Raw genomic sequence first — 13,943 nt, 5'->3', positions numbered from 1 at the left:
ACACATCTTTATGGTCACTGTACATGAAGTCCAACATAGCTGTAACATGAAGCAAATCAACAGACTTTAGTTATTTTTTTGAAATATTTTATCAAATGCAGATTTTCAGATGAGTACACAGACCCAAACATATGGTGTGGCTGTTACTTGGTTTGTGAATACAGAAGAAATACATAAATAGAATGGTTTGTTGAAATGCATAGACCTCTAAAAGACAGCATCAGAAAAGTAGGTCAAAAGGGAAAGGCAAAGCCAGATCAATGAAAATAATAATAATAATAATAATAATAATAATAATAACAACAACAACAACAACAACAACAACAACAACAACAACAAATCGCCACCTCCTCTGCATCGAGGTGGGGAATAACATTGAATACAAAAAGGTCTTTGCATCTCACATCTCACATCTCACTCTGATGATATATACAGATGTTACTTAAGCCGTAACTCCTAAATATCATGTCATTATCACGTTGGATTAACCATGGAATTAGTAGTTAAAATTGGAAAGGTTGATGCTTTAATTCTTTTTCCCTATGAGCTGCTCCCTGCTGTTCAACTCAGGCTTGAAGAGAATAATGTAACATTTGGGGGGAAAGATACAGCCTAATAAACCAGCACCGGAAGCTAAGATGGAGAAGATCTCCACAGCTACCATGTATTTCCCTTTGGTGCTCAGGTAGGCTGGAACAAAACTTAACCAAACGCTGCAAAACATCAGCATGCTGAAAGTGATAAACTTGGCTTCATTAAAATTGTCTGGCAATTTCCTGGCAAGGAAAGCCACCAAGAAGCTGATAAGGGACAAAAGTCCCATATAGCCAAGGAGAAGATAAAACATGATGGCAGAGGCTGTATTACATTGCACAGTGATTTCTTCGGTGACAGAGTGCATATCAAAGAACGGAAATGGGGGAGAAGTTCTCAGCCACACAACACAAATGGCAGCTTGAACGAGGGAGCAAGACAGGACAATGGAGGTGGCCAGTCTTTTTCCCACCCACTTTCTCATATTAGAACCTGGCTTGGTGGCCATAAAAGCTACAACGACAGTGATGGTTTTGGCCAACACACTAGAAACAGCCACCGAGAAGATCAAACCAAACACTGGTTGTTGGAGAAAGCAGTTCAGTTTCCCAGGTTGGCCAATGAATAGGAAGGAAGAGAGGAAGCAGAGCAGGAGAGAGATGAGGAGAGTGTAGGTGAGGCCCCGGTTGTTGGCCTTGACTATGGGGGTATCTCTGTACTTAATAAAGGTTTGCAGCACCAAGACCGTGATCAAGGAAAAAGTAACAGCAACTGAAGCTAAACCTTTCCCCAGTGGGTCTTCATAGGACAGGAAGCTTATAACTTTGGGGATGCATCGATCTCGGTCCTTATTTGAATACTGATCTTCTGAGCATTGAGAACATTCAGCACTGTCTGAGAAAAAAAAAAGAGGAGTCATCACAGTGGTGAAGTGGAACCCATTATCATCACTCTCTGGGATATTGAAGTCATCCCTCCTAAGGTTGACTATCTTGTAGTTCAAGTTTGCAGTTTGCAGTTCATTTTTAGGGAAGCCATTTTGGTATACCAGAGGGATACTCCCAAGTCTTTCATCCCATTAAATTCATCTCATCAATTTCTGTTTCTGATGTTCTTAGGCCTAATTATTTCCATTTCCCTTAAGGTTCCATAGTCTGATGAATTTCTGTGATATTTTTTTTTAACTTCCTTTGCTTGGAACCCTAGTTGTGGCTATATCTTCAATGAGCCATCTATGCTGCATGCTTTCTTACAATTTCTCAGAACAAGAAAGAGTAACTCTTTAGAATGGTATGACTCGAGGGACTATTAATTGCCTTTGGAAAGGGATGGGTGAACTCAACACATCTTTCCCCATGTGCTACTCACTGGAACTGCACTGTCTAGTCAACCCTCCTCATCACACATTGCAAGACACTGGATGTTTCATGGGTGCCTAGTGAACACATTTTCATATAGTCTAGGGCAGGATCTATACTAGTGCTTTAAAATGGTTTATATTCAATTCCTTTTATTACAGTCAACAGACCAATAAAACATATAAAAACACATAATAAATATTTAAAATACATGAAATTAAAACAGAGTATGATTACATGAGCCTCCTTAAAGTTCTGTGCTAGAAGCAAAGGAAAGTCCTGCCACCATAACTGATCTGGTAAGCATTGCATGATTAAGAAATTTAGCAACTTGTTCGGTGGTATGCTGGATTTGAGCAGGAGGGCTTGCCAGTTGCTAGATTGAATCCTTTCACTTTGCAAGACTGTATAATTATTCTCAAAGTAATAATATATATGCTGTCCTGGGATACTTCCTGGTAGGAATCTCAATGTAGACTGACCCAGAAATGGTTCTGACAGGGTTCCTAGCAACTGTGAGGACATAAGCCTTATAATCTTACTAGGTATTTTCTTTCTTACCATTACTGTCCTTGGGTGTAGGTGGGTATCTGTGTGTGCTTCATGTATTAGTTTGTTCTGCCTTCACCATTGATATGTTCATTGTTTTAAAATAGTAATAAGTACTGATCCCACTCCCAAAATGGCATTGTTGGGTAAATTGTATTTGCTGGAATATTTGTTGCATCACATCACCTACCTGTTTGGGTTGAAATCTTCCCATCTGGACATGGAGCACAATCATAGCAACAAAACTTCTTCCCTTCCTGCTTTCTCTTCTGATACCCAGGTTGGCAGGAGACACTACAGACAGAAACGGGCAGGGCCTATACATAAATAAATACCAATAGCATTTCACGTCAATGTCGATTTTAAGAATCAGATCCTTTCATAGCCCTTTCTCTCTCCATTGTGTGTGATTCCTCTAACTTTATTCAAAAAATAGCATTCATCAATGTAAAAGAGAGGGGCATTTCAATTGCTATGGATATAGGATCACTTTAGATCAGCCTTCCTCAACCTAGGGCGCTCCAGATTTATTTATTTATTTATTTATTTATTTATTTATTACATTTTTATACCGCCCAATAGCCGAAGCTCTCTGGGCGGTTCACAAAAATTAAAACCACAGTAAAACACCCAACAGTTTAAAACACAATTACGAAATACAGTATAAAAAGCGCAACCAGGATAAAACCACACAGCAAAGTTGATATAGGATTAAAATACAGAGTTAAAACAGTAAAATTTAAATTTAAGTTAAAATTAAGTGTTAAAATACTGAGTGAATAAAAAGGTCTTCAGCTGGCGACGAAAGCAGTACAGTGTAGGCGCCAAGCGGACCTCTCTGGGGAGCTCGTTCCACAACCGGGGTGCCACAGCGGATGTGTTGGACGACAACTCCCAGAATGCCCCAGCCAGCTCTGCTGTCCTCAGTTGTCCTAAGGTTAATAGACCATACGCTAGACGTAAGAGTAGGAGAGAAAAATCACCTGCCAACTTTCAAGGGAGCATTAAATTAAACCACTGGCATGTCACTTAAAATGCAGCAGCCGGATTGATAACCAGAACCAGAAGGTTTGAGCATATAAGACTGACTCTGGCCTGCTTACATTGGCTGCCTGTACATTTCCGAACCCGATTCAAGGCGCTGGTTTTAACCTCTAAAGCCTTACATGGCTTGGGACCACAATACCTGATGGAACGTCTCTTATGACATGACCCCACTTTCATACTACACTCATCATCTACGGTCCTTCTCTGGGTTCTTACTCTGATGGAAGCTCGGAGGATGGCAACAAGGGAGGGGGCCTTTTCAGTGGTGGCTCCACAATTCTGGAACAATCTCCCCGACAAGGCTTGCCTCGTGCCAACATTATCTTTTCAGCACCAGGTTAAGACTTTTCTCTTCTCCCAGGCATTTAGCAGCATATGTTGAATTATTAACTGATGCAGAATAGATGGATATTGTATGTATTTGGTTTTTATGCTTTTTAAGGTTTTAAATTTTGTATATATATATTTTAATGTTCCATGTCTTAATCTCTGTAAACTGCCTGGAGAGCTTCGACTATGGGGCAGTAAATAAATGTAATAAATAAATAAATAAATACAATTAATAATAAATAACAGGCTGCCAGCCCATGGTTTCTTTCAGAAGATCTAGAAATATTAGCAACATCCTGGTGAGTAGACTATTCAGGGAATTTAGTGACTGTGTTGTGAGAGTTTGTGGGAGGGGGTGTAGTCTGACAGATTGCCCTGCACCCAACCTCCTGTTCTCCACACACACAGCCATCTGGTGCTCATGGACCTGCTCAAGTAGCACCCCAGGGGTCATCTGCGATTGTCATGAGCATCTGGCTGAGTCCATGAGGGCAGCAGGGTCACCACATCCAACCCGGTTGGATGCCCTAGCTGTGAGGGTGTATGAGTGCTGAGGACCCCAGAGGACCCAGCAAGAGTTCAGCAGGAAGTCCCAGCCACTGCAGAAATGACACAAATCCACCTAACTCATCAATTGCAGGTGACATTGGCTCAAAAGGTGGAGATGCACAATTTCCAGGGCTTCAGAAGAGGCCGACACTGCCTGGTGAGAGGGGGTGGGTGGCAGCTGATGAGTTCACCCATCCCTACCATCACATGCCCCCCCTTCGCATGCCCACCTAGTGAGCTACCAATATTGTGGCTCAGGGGTTTCTGGAAAGGGAATGTTGCAGAAAGGGAATGGCAGTTGTAAGGGTCCACTTACCCAACATGAAAGGCATGAATGGAGGGTTTATGCCTGTAACATTGTGTAAATGGTCCCTCTACGGCTGCCATTTATTGTTGTTCCCTTCATGGAAGCTCCCAATCTGTCATTGCAGCACAACAATGGCATCCCACTAAGGAGATGAAGAGCCCAGCCCTGTGGCTTCATCAGGTGCTTGCTGGGCCATCAAGAAGCCCATGTGGTGATTTAAGCAGGGGTGGGGATTGGTGGCTAAGTGAAAGTCTACCCAATACTTTAGCGGGTGCACCCATACCTAGGGGGTATCATCCATCTGGATGGGCTATTCTAGATTTACATCTAAAGATGCACATCTAATAAAAATGCACACATTTTGCAGCAGTTCAACCCTTGCAACAGCAGCTTTGTGGTCGACACTATCCTGTGCCAGTGCCAAAATAAATAAATAAATCACACAACCCCTCCCTTAAAAAAATGGATTGGATGAGAATATCTGAGAAATATTAAAAACAAAAGGTCAGGTGCAACATTTGTATTTTGCAGAAAAGAAACTTCTTCCAACTGATGTTAAATTTAGTGGATTGGAAAAGGTGATTAAAAAGCAGCTACTGAAGAAAGAAATGAAGTGGATACTGCAATTAAGCACCCTTTTTCGACAGACGGGGTGGTGGAATTTTAACCACACTTGTAACTGACATGCCTTTCCGAAACACTACCTGTTTTTCTATCTCAGAGAGGCCATTTCTAGACGAGGGTTTAGACCGGGCTGATACCCGGGCTCGCCCCTGTGCATCCAGATGATGCACAGGGGATTCCGGGGTCAGCCCGGGTTAAACCCTCCCTTGGCCCGGGATAACCGGCACTGGTTGTGGCCCGGTACTTCCGCAGCCCTAGGCTGAGAATACAATATGCATTGTATCCTCACAACAACAGCACTGGGAGGAAGGTTGGGTGGGCAGCCAATAACCGGCCCAAAGTCACCCAGTGAATTTCCTTGGCAGAGGGCATACTGGAACCCACATCTCCAGATTTCTCAGACCAACACTCCAGCAACTATACACTAGTCATTACACCACATTAATAGCCTTGCACAATGCTACCTAATTGCTTTCTATTCCCAATGTAAACAACCTTTACTGACAATGTTCAGAAAGCCCACTAAGCATGGTGGTGAAGCATTTTGAGCTAAACATTATGGCATAGTGTTTCGTGTGAACCAAGACTTTCTCTATGGTAGCACCCCGATTGTGGAATGCCCACTCCTTGGAGGCCCGATTGGCGCCAACATTGATTGTGTTTCGACACCAAGTAAAAACATGGCTTTTTAACAAAGCCTTTGATGGTTAAACTCAATGGCACATTGTTTTAACTGTTTTAACTGCATCTATTGCTTTTAAATTATATATTGTTTTAACTTGGATTATGGTTTAGTTTGTTTTTAACTGTGTTTATTTATTGTTTTATACTGTCTGTTTTTATCTGTATGCCGCCCTGAGATCTTAGTGATATAGGGTGGGATATAAATATTTTAAATAAATAAATAAATAAATAAATAAATAAATAAGAGAGTTTCTGATGCAAAGCGTTCTTGGGCCATAGTTAGACCAGGCCTATATCCCGGGATCATCCCTGTGCATGTAAATGACACACAGGGGATCCCGGGAGCAGGCAGGGATGACCCCTTCATTTGCCTGGGATAATCCTTAGGTCTAGCTAAGGCCTCCATCATGGTGACATAACCATGGTTTAAACATGCTCACTAATCATTTGCTGGGCGAACTATGAATTAGAGTGTTGTATGAACAGGCCCCATGTTTCTCTCCACACTGGAGAATCGTATTCAGAACTGGTCAAGGAACTCCACTTTGGAGCTCACTTCCCCCTTTCATGGCCACAGAATCCACACCTGATTATAGCCCCTGTGCCAAGCAATCATGTCCTCCTTAATGAAGAATACTTTCCCATCCACAGCATTGGGATCTACCCGTCCAATTTTCACTCTATGGACTGACTTGTTTGGAAATGTCAGCACGTTCATGATTTCAAATCCTCCTCCTATTTCCTTTTTCTCATTCAAAGACACTTTTTCTCCAGCAGAGTTGTTAAATGAAATGCATTGAAGAAATGGGTGGAGCTAGTTAAAAGAGATAGAAAAGAAGAGAATAAAACAATGTTAACATCTTAACTTGCTAATATGGCACTGAATATCTACACCAAGCAGGATATTGCACTATGAAAGCGGTATATAAAAGGCAGGAGCCACACCAAGCAGGATTTAGCAGTATGAAAGTGGTATATTTTATGTGTCAATGGGCCCCAACAGTTGTCAGTGCATTTCAATACTGCTATAAAGCAGTAATCTGGCTCCTGCCTTTTACATACTGTTTTCATAGCACAATATCCTGCTTGGTGTAGATGAGGCCTTAGTTGCTGATAAATTACTTCTACTAAAACCAATGAGACAAGTTGGGCAAGGCTAACTCATCCTATTGTTTCATTAAGTCTCCTCTAAGCATGACTATTGCTGGATTCCATCCATGGTTTTATGCAGTTCCAGTCTGAAAAATGTCGTACAGCAACAGACTGATAAAAATGAACCATTTCTTATTTTTCAGGCTTCATAGACAGTGAAGTGTGAATCCATAATGAACAATGGATGTGACTTCCTTCACTAATAATATGAAGAAAGAAATGTGTGCTAACCTATTCATGGAAACAATGAGATTTCATTGTGGAAGTTCTACCTGCCAGGGTTGCAGATCCTGAAGTTCACCCTTATTGCCATGCAACATCGCTCCACGATTGCATCTAGATGAGTACAAGGCATGCAAAGCATGTGCCACAGCATAGACAGCATTATAAATACTGTAGCTGTGGCCAGTCATGCGCATTTCAAAAGTAGGTCCAAGAAGGCTCTCTAGTTTCTCTTCTCCGGTACATGTTCCAGAGACCTTGTATGACACCAGGGGATCTGGGAAAGAACAGTCAAATGCTTGCTCCCAGAACTCCTCCAAAAAATCATCTTCTTGTGTCCAATCCGGTTTTAGGGTCTGTAGATATTTCTGGAACCCAAAAGGTTGATTTGAGTGAATGGAGAAGTAAAGTGCACCTTGGAACACTTGCAAATCTGAGTCCCAGCTTATGCCTCCTAGTATAATATCAATCCGGGCTGTTATTATCCATACCTTTCCAACCAATATATTTTCCTTGTGTTCAGAAATTCCTATGCCATGTATATAATACCACATATGTATAAATTGGAAAGTTTCACCATAGATGACAAATATCCTGGATTTCTTGAAATTGATCAATTGATAGAAATTTTCTGCCCTCATTTCCCCTACCATCAGAGGATTAAAATGATCATGGGTGGGAATTGGTCTTGTGAAGTCTGAACAGATTCCATTCTCAGAAAGCAATGGCTCCAGGGCTTGCAAGAACCGTTCACCCTGATCATCATCCACCACAAAGAGTCCAACCCATGTCCATCCAAAGTGCTTAAGCAGGCTGATAATTCCTGTATATTGATGGGCTTCATTTGGGACCATGCGAAAAAAGGAAGGGAGCATCATTATCTCATACTCTGTTAGAGTAATTGGACCATATGCCAGCTGAACAACAATAATGATAAAGATAAAACAATTACTTATTATGGTCACATGCCAACAGATGATGATGACGATGATGATGAATGTGATTAAAACACTAACTTCAAAAAAAAAAATCATCAGATATCCTTCATGTAGCATACACACTGGGAAATAAGTTAGAATCGTGAATATATGCACATTATTATTTTATTTATTAAATTTATTAAAACATTTGTATCCAACCATATCATCACTGGGATCTCAGGGCAGTCTGCAGATAAAATCAGAACAATATAAACATAAATAATTTACACAGCTAAAAAAAAGGTATTAAATCATTAACAAATTAAAACCAGTAGATTTTTTTAAAAAAGCAATAAACAGTTAAAAACTATTAAAACTATGTATAGCCATGGAGGATTTATCTCTCAAAGGCATTGATAGAAAGCCATGTTTAACTCAGCATTGAAATGAAGCCAGTGTTGGCTCCAGTCTGGCCTCCATGGGGAGGATTTTCCACAAGCAGGGTGCCACAGCAGAGAAAGTCCTTTCCCACATCCCCTTTAAGGTATGTCTCACATTGGTGGGATGCAGAAGAGGGCTCCCTCAACAGATCTCAAGTCTCGGACAGGCATATATAGGGAGAAGTGCTCCCTTAAGTACCGAGGTCCCAAGCCATGTAAGGCTTTAAATGTCATTACCAAAATCATGACTTCTGAATGGAAGCGTATAGGCAGCTAATGCAATTCTTTTAAGATCAGTGTTATATGGTTTTTATAAGATATTCCAGTGAGCAGTCTAGCTGCTTTATTTTGCACCAGCTGCAACTTCTTAGTCATCTTCAAGGGTAGTCCCATGTAGAGTGGATTGCAGCAGTCTAATCAGAAAGTTACCAGTGCATGGACTATTGTAGCTAGATTGTCCCTGCCCAGCAAAGGCCTTAGATGGTGGATCAAGAAAAGCTGACCCCAAGTCTTCTGGGCCATGGACTCCACCTGGGCCTTCCTGTAACTCGAGTCCTTTATTCCTTGTCCTGCGCTCTGGCATGATAGAGAAGAGATCCTGGCTCTCCTCAAGTATTTGAAGAGTGCTATCATGTCTCCCCTCAAACTTCTCTTCTCCAAGCTAAACATGCCCAGTTCTTTCAGTCTCTCCTCATAGGGCTTTGTTTCCAGACCACTGATCATCCTTGTTGCCCTCCTCTGAACATACTCCACCTTGCCTGCATCCTTCTTGAAGTGTAGTGCCCAGAACTGGATGCAATACACAAGCTGAAGCCTAACCAGTGCTGAATAGAGGGGACCCAGTAACTCACATGAATTCTACCAATGCATCCCAAAACAGCATTTGTTATTTTGCAGCCACATCATATTCAGCTTGTGATCTACAACAATTTCAAGATCCTTTTCACTTGTAGTAGTATTGCTGAGGCAAGTGTCCCTCATCTTGTTACTTTGCATTTTGGTTACAAGGAAAAGGTGTAGAACTTGGCACTTATCACTATTAAATTTCATTCTGTTGTTCTCAGCCTGGAACTCCAGCCTATCAAGATCACGTTTTATTTATTTATTTATTTATTTATTTCATTTATATACTGCCCCATAGCCAAAGCTCTCTGGGCGGTTTACAACAGTTAAAAATGGTAAACATTAAAAAGTATAACAAAATTGAAAAACCATCGGAAACATAAAAACAACAGTATAAGTTGAAGTTTGCTTCTGTCTTCCAAGGTATTAGCTATCCCAACCAATTTTGTGTCATCTGCAGATTTGGTAAGTGTTCCCTGCAGCTCCTCATCCAAATCATTAATATATATTTTTTTTGAAGAACATTGGGCCCAGGACTGAGCCCTGTGGTACCCATCTCATTACCTCCCCCTAGCCACCAAACACTCATGCACCTTGCCCCCAAAGGGGATATTAGTGATAGGGTGGTAGTTCTCACATACCTCTGAGTCCAGGGAGGTCCTCTTCAGGAGAGGGTGCACTACAGCCTCCTTCAAAGTAGCAGGCACCACCCCCTGAGAGAGTGAGGCATTTACCACCCCCTGGACTCACTCAATCAATCCACCTCTGCCAGATCATATTAGCCAAGATGGGAAAGGGACAAGCTTTCATGTGGTGGGATGGACTGATTTAAGCATCTTGTCCACATTATCAGGCTGCAACAACTGGAATTGATCCCAGGAAACAAGACCAGATGGGGCACTGGACACCTCCCCAGGCTCTGTGATAACTCTGGCATCAGGTTCTGAGCAAATAGAAGCAAATTTCTCCTCAAAGTGCCTAGTGACCATATTAGTTACCATATGAAAAGAAAAACCCATTAAGTTTAGGACATTGATATACATTCCCCCCCTCCATAATGCAAATCCACAATGAATTTCTTGATACCTGATGCTGGCCCCAGAAAGGTGGTGGGTCAAAGTGTCAGTGATAAAGGGCAGTTCGTACCTGTGGAATCTGGTAGGTATTTAATATTTTTGCCAAGTGCAGTGAGGTATCAAAGGAAAGTGCCCCGATGACAGCGATTAGTTTTTTGTGGGAATCACATTCATAGCCGGGGACAAATCGATGTGATTTGAAGAGAAGATCCAGGGTGGTACGATAGGTCATCAGTGCATCATTGTAGCTGTCATAGATGTGGTATCCAAGTGTGAAATTGAGTGAGAATTTAGGGTCCTTGTTGATCTCATTGACAGCAAAAGCCAAGGACAAGACATGCTGGTAGAACTTTGTCGCCACGCTGCAAATGAAGATAAATCGTCTTTTGTTCAAGAATTTTACAGCACAAAAACCTAGTCAATCACAGTACTTATCTGTTCTGCTCCATTTTAGTTGAAGGACTGTAAGAATGGCCTTCTATTTCTTAGTCTGAAATAATAGGTAACTGTCTTTTTTTAAAGTGAAAATCCATTTCCTCAACCATTGGCCCAAAACCTCACGGCATCACCCTGCCTCCCAGCAGCTACTTTTGATGGGAGGGCCAGCTCTGGCTAGGACCTTGCCCTTTTGCTTGATCATCACTATGATAATGCTTTTCTCGCTTTGAATTTGTCTTAAGATTCTGTGTGCCTCTTGGAAACCAGATTGTCTTCTCCCTTCTTCGTTTTCAGAGGTGCAACTTCGGCTCCACAATTGTCAGAATACATTGCTGCTCAGTATTAAAGGGGAAAATATTAAGTAGGGCAGATTAATATACACAAATCTTACTCCAATGGATCTCATTCACATATTACATCATTTATTATTACTTCAATATTATTATTATTATTATTATTATTATTATTATTATTATTATTATTATTTCTATGTCTCCCTCCTGGTGGTTTTTCTAGATGAACATGATGGGCTTTGCCAAGTCATGCTGTCTTTTACCGATTCAGGGATTTCCTGACAATTGAGCATGTTTTAATTATGGCTGTTTCCTGAATGTTGGTGTGGATGTATTTTGGTAGGCCCATTTTCTGAAGGTTTTCTGTGTAGTTTTTGATGTGATGCCACTGACTGATGTGACTAACAGAATAATTGTGACCTTTTCCTGTTGCCATAGGTCTTTGACTTCGATAGCCAGTAGTGTATATTTCTCTCTCTTTTCTCTTCCTTTTCTAAAACATTTTGGTTATTAGGTATTGCTGTGTCAATGATGTAGGTTTGTTTTTCCTTTTTTCCTATTATTATTATTATTATTATTATTATTATTATTATTATTATTATTTTAAAAGAGGCACCCATCAGGGTTGTCTGCTATCTCTCCTCCTTTTTGCATGATCAATAGAACCTCTTGCTGAAATTATCGGGAGAAAGGCAAAATAAAGTTGTGTGAAATTAGGAAATGAAGAGTGTAAAAGTAATTTTTAGGCTGATGGTATTGCATTGATATTACAGAATCTTGTAGCAGTGTTTGGGGGATTTGTTAAGTTTATTTTAAAACAATGGTCAAATATCATTGTATAAAACCAATTTGGAAAGTTATTAGTTTAGAAAAGAGACAAAAAGTGATATAGATAAACTATATGCAGTCTCATGGAGAGATTTCCCTGTCAAATATATTGTTATATGGATTGCACCTAACTTGGAAGACTATGTATCTTTTAAACATAGGGAAATGGTACAATACATTAATATTTATCTTGTAAAATCATGATGAAGCAATATGATTAAGGACAGATAAATATCAATAGTTAAAATTTTTGTACTGCCAAAATATTCCATTGCAGGTCTATACTTAATGGCAAAAATATCAAATTTTATTTGATAACAAATCAAAATGATTGAGTATTATATTAACTTACAAATTCAGAGAGTTTAGCACTCACTTGCATGAAATGGTGTTATATTGCTTCTATGCTGTCTATGTTAAAATAGTTGTTTATTTCATATATTGGAACAACAGAAAAAGATAATTTAAAAATTAGTATTAAAAACATACTCTTGGCTTGAAATAAACAAAATGAGGTGATAAGGTCAAATTTATATAAAATTTATAGTAATTTATATAAAATGTTAAAATTCTACAACAATATACTGATTCAAGAACTCTCACCTCTTTCTGCAATGAATTAGGGGGGGGGGGTGTCCTGAAAATCAAACAGTTTTAGATTACATAATATTTTGGTGGAGAAATATGATCTAATAGAGTTGAGAAGCATGTTTTAAATTATCGTATTAAAAGTTATCAAGACATTCTTGGGGCAACAGAACATAATTAAACCTCAGTTTTGCAATAGTTGCAGATTCACAAATATCCAATTAAATATATAAATATGGATTATTATTATTATTATTATTATTATTATTATTATTATTATTATTTATTTATATAGCACCATCAATGTACATGGTGCTGTACAGATTACACAGTAAATAGCAAGACCCTGCCACATAGGCTTACAATCTAATAATATGGATCACTGAGAGATTGTCTGAACCTTAATATGATAAAGAATACCAACAAGACAAATTGGGAAAATGATGAAGGGGTACAAATAAACCAAAATGTTTGGGATTGGGTTACAGAACAAAACCGAAAGAGTACACTCAACATGGACTTTTAGAAATTATTCTTCAGATGGTACTTAACAGTATGTAAAGAATAAGGCTTAATAGGACTAGGCTTAATAAAATCTGTACGCACAGAGAGAATATGAGTTGGCCAAATTCACATGATGCAGAAAGGAGAAAAAAAGAATTCCTTACACTTTAATTTCAGAATGCTGGTGCCAAGGAAGTTCCTTGAATGAAAATTCAGGGCCATAGGAATTGATCATAGAAACCATCCCACCAATAAGAAAATCCCCCGACTGATATGACTCATATGGAACAGGGGCAAGTTCCATTCTGGGACAATTCTTTGTGTCTACTTCACACACCCAGTGGAGAAGCAAAAGCAACAATAATAAAATAGACACCACAGTATTCTGGCTGCAAAGCTTCTCTCTGGATGTGACCCCTCCTGCATCCATCTACAGGATATGCTTGACTCAAGGAAGCTATGTTCTCTGGCCCCTGATTTTGCTGAGATACTTCCTAGAAGGAGATTTCTCCATCTTCTCTAGAACAGCAACATGGCTGTAAATGCATGTCTAATAAAGCCAACAGAGATTAGCAATACAGTGATAAAGTCCAGCCTTAAAAAGTGGAAGAAACACAACTGTCAGAGATCAAACTGGCAAAGTCCTGCCAGCTCTTG

At 39.9% G+C, this 13,943-nt stretch overlaps 1 pseudogene; it reads right to left on the bottom strand.

Annotated features, from left to right (window-relative positions):
* Positions 1-496: 496 nt before the first annotated feature.
* On the bottom strand, positions 497-13,590 carry LOC134405917 (vomeronasal type-2 receptor 26-like; annotated as a pseudogene).
* Positions 13,591-13,943: the final 353 nt, after the last annotated feature.

This window comes from Elgaria multicarinata, chromosome 11 (genome assembly GCF_023053635.1).
Source record: "Elgaria multicarinata webbii isolate HBS135686 ecotype San Diego chromosome 11, rElgMul1.1.pri, whole genome shotgun sequence".
NCBI lineage: Eukaryota > Metazoa > Chordata > Lepidosauria > Squamata > Anguidae > Elgaria > Elgaria multicarinata.
The sequence above is the reverse complement of the archived record's forward strand: the minus strand, read 5'-3'. Positions and strand labels throughout refer to the sequence as shown.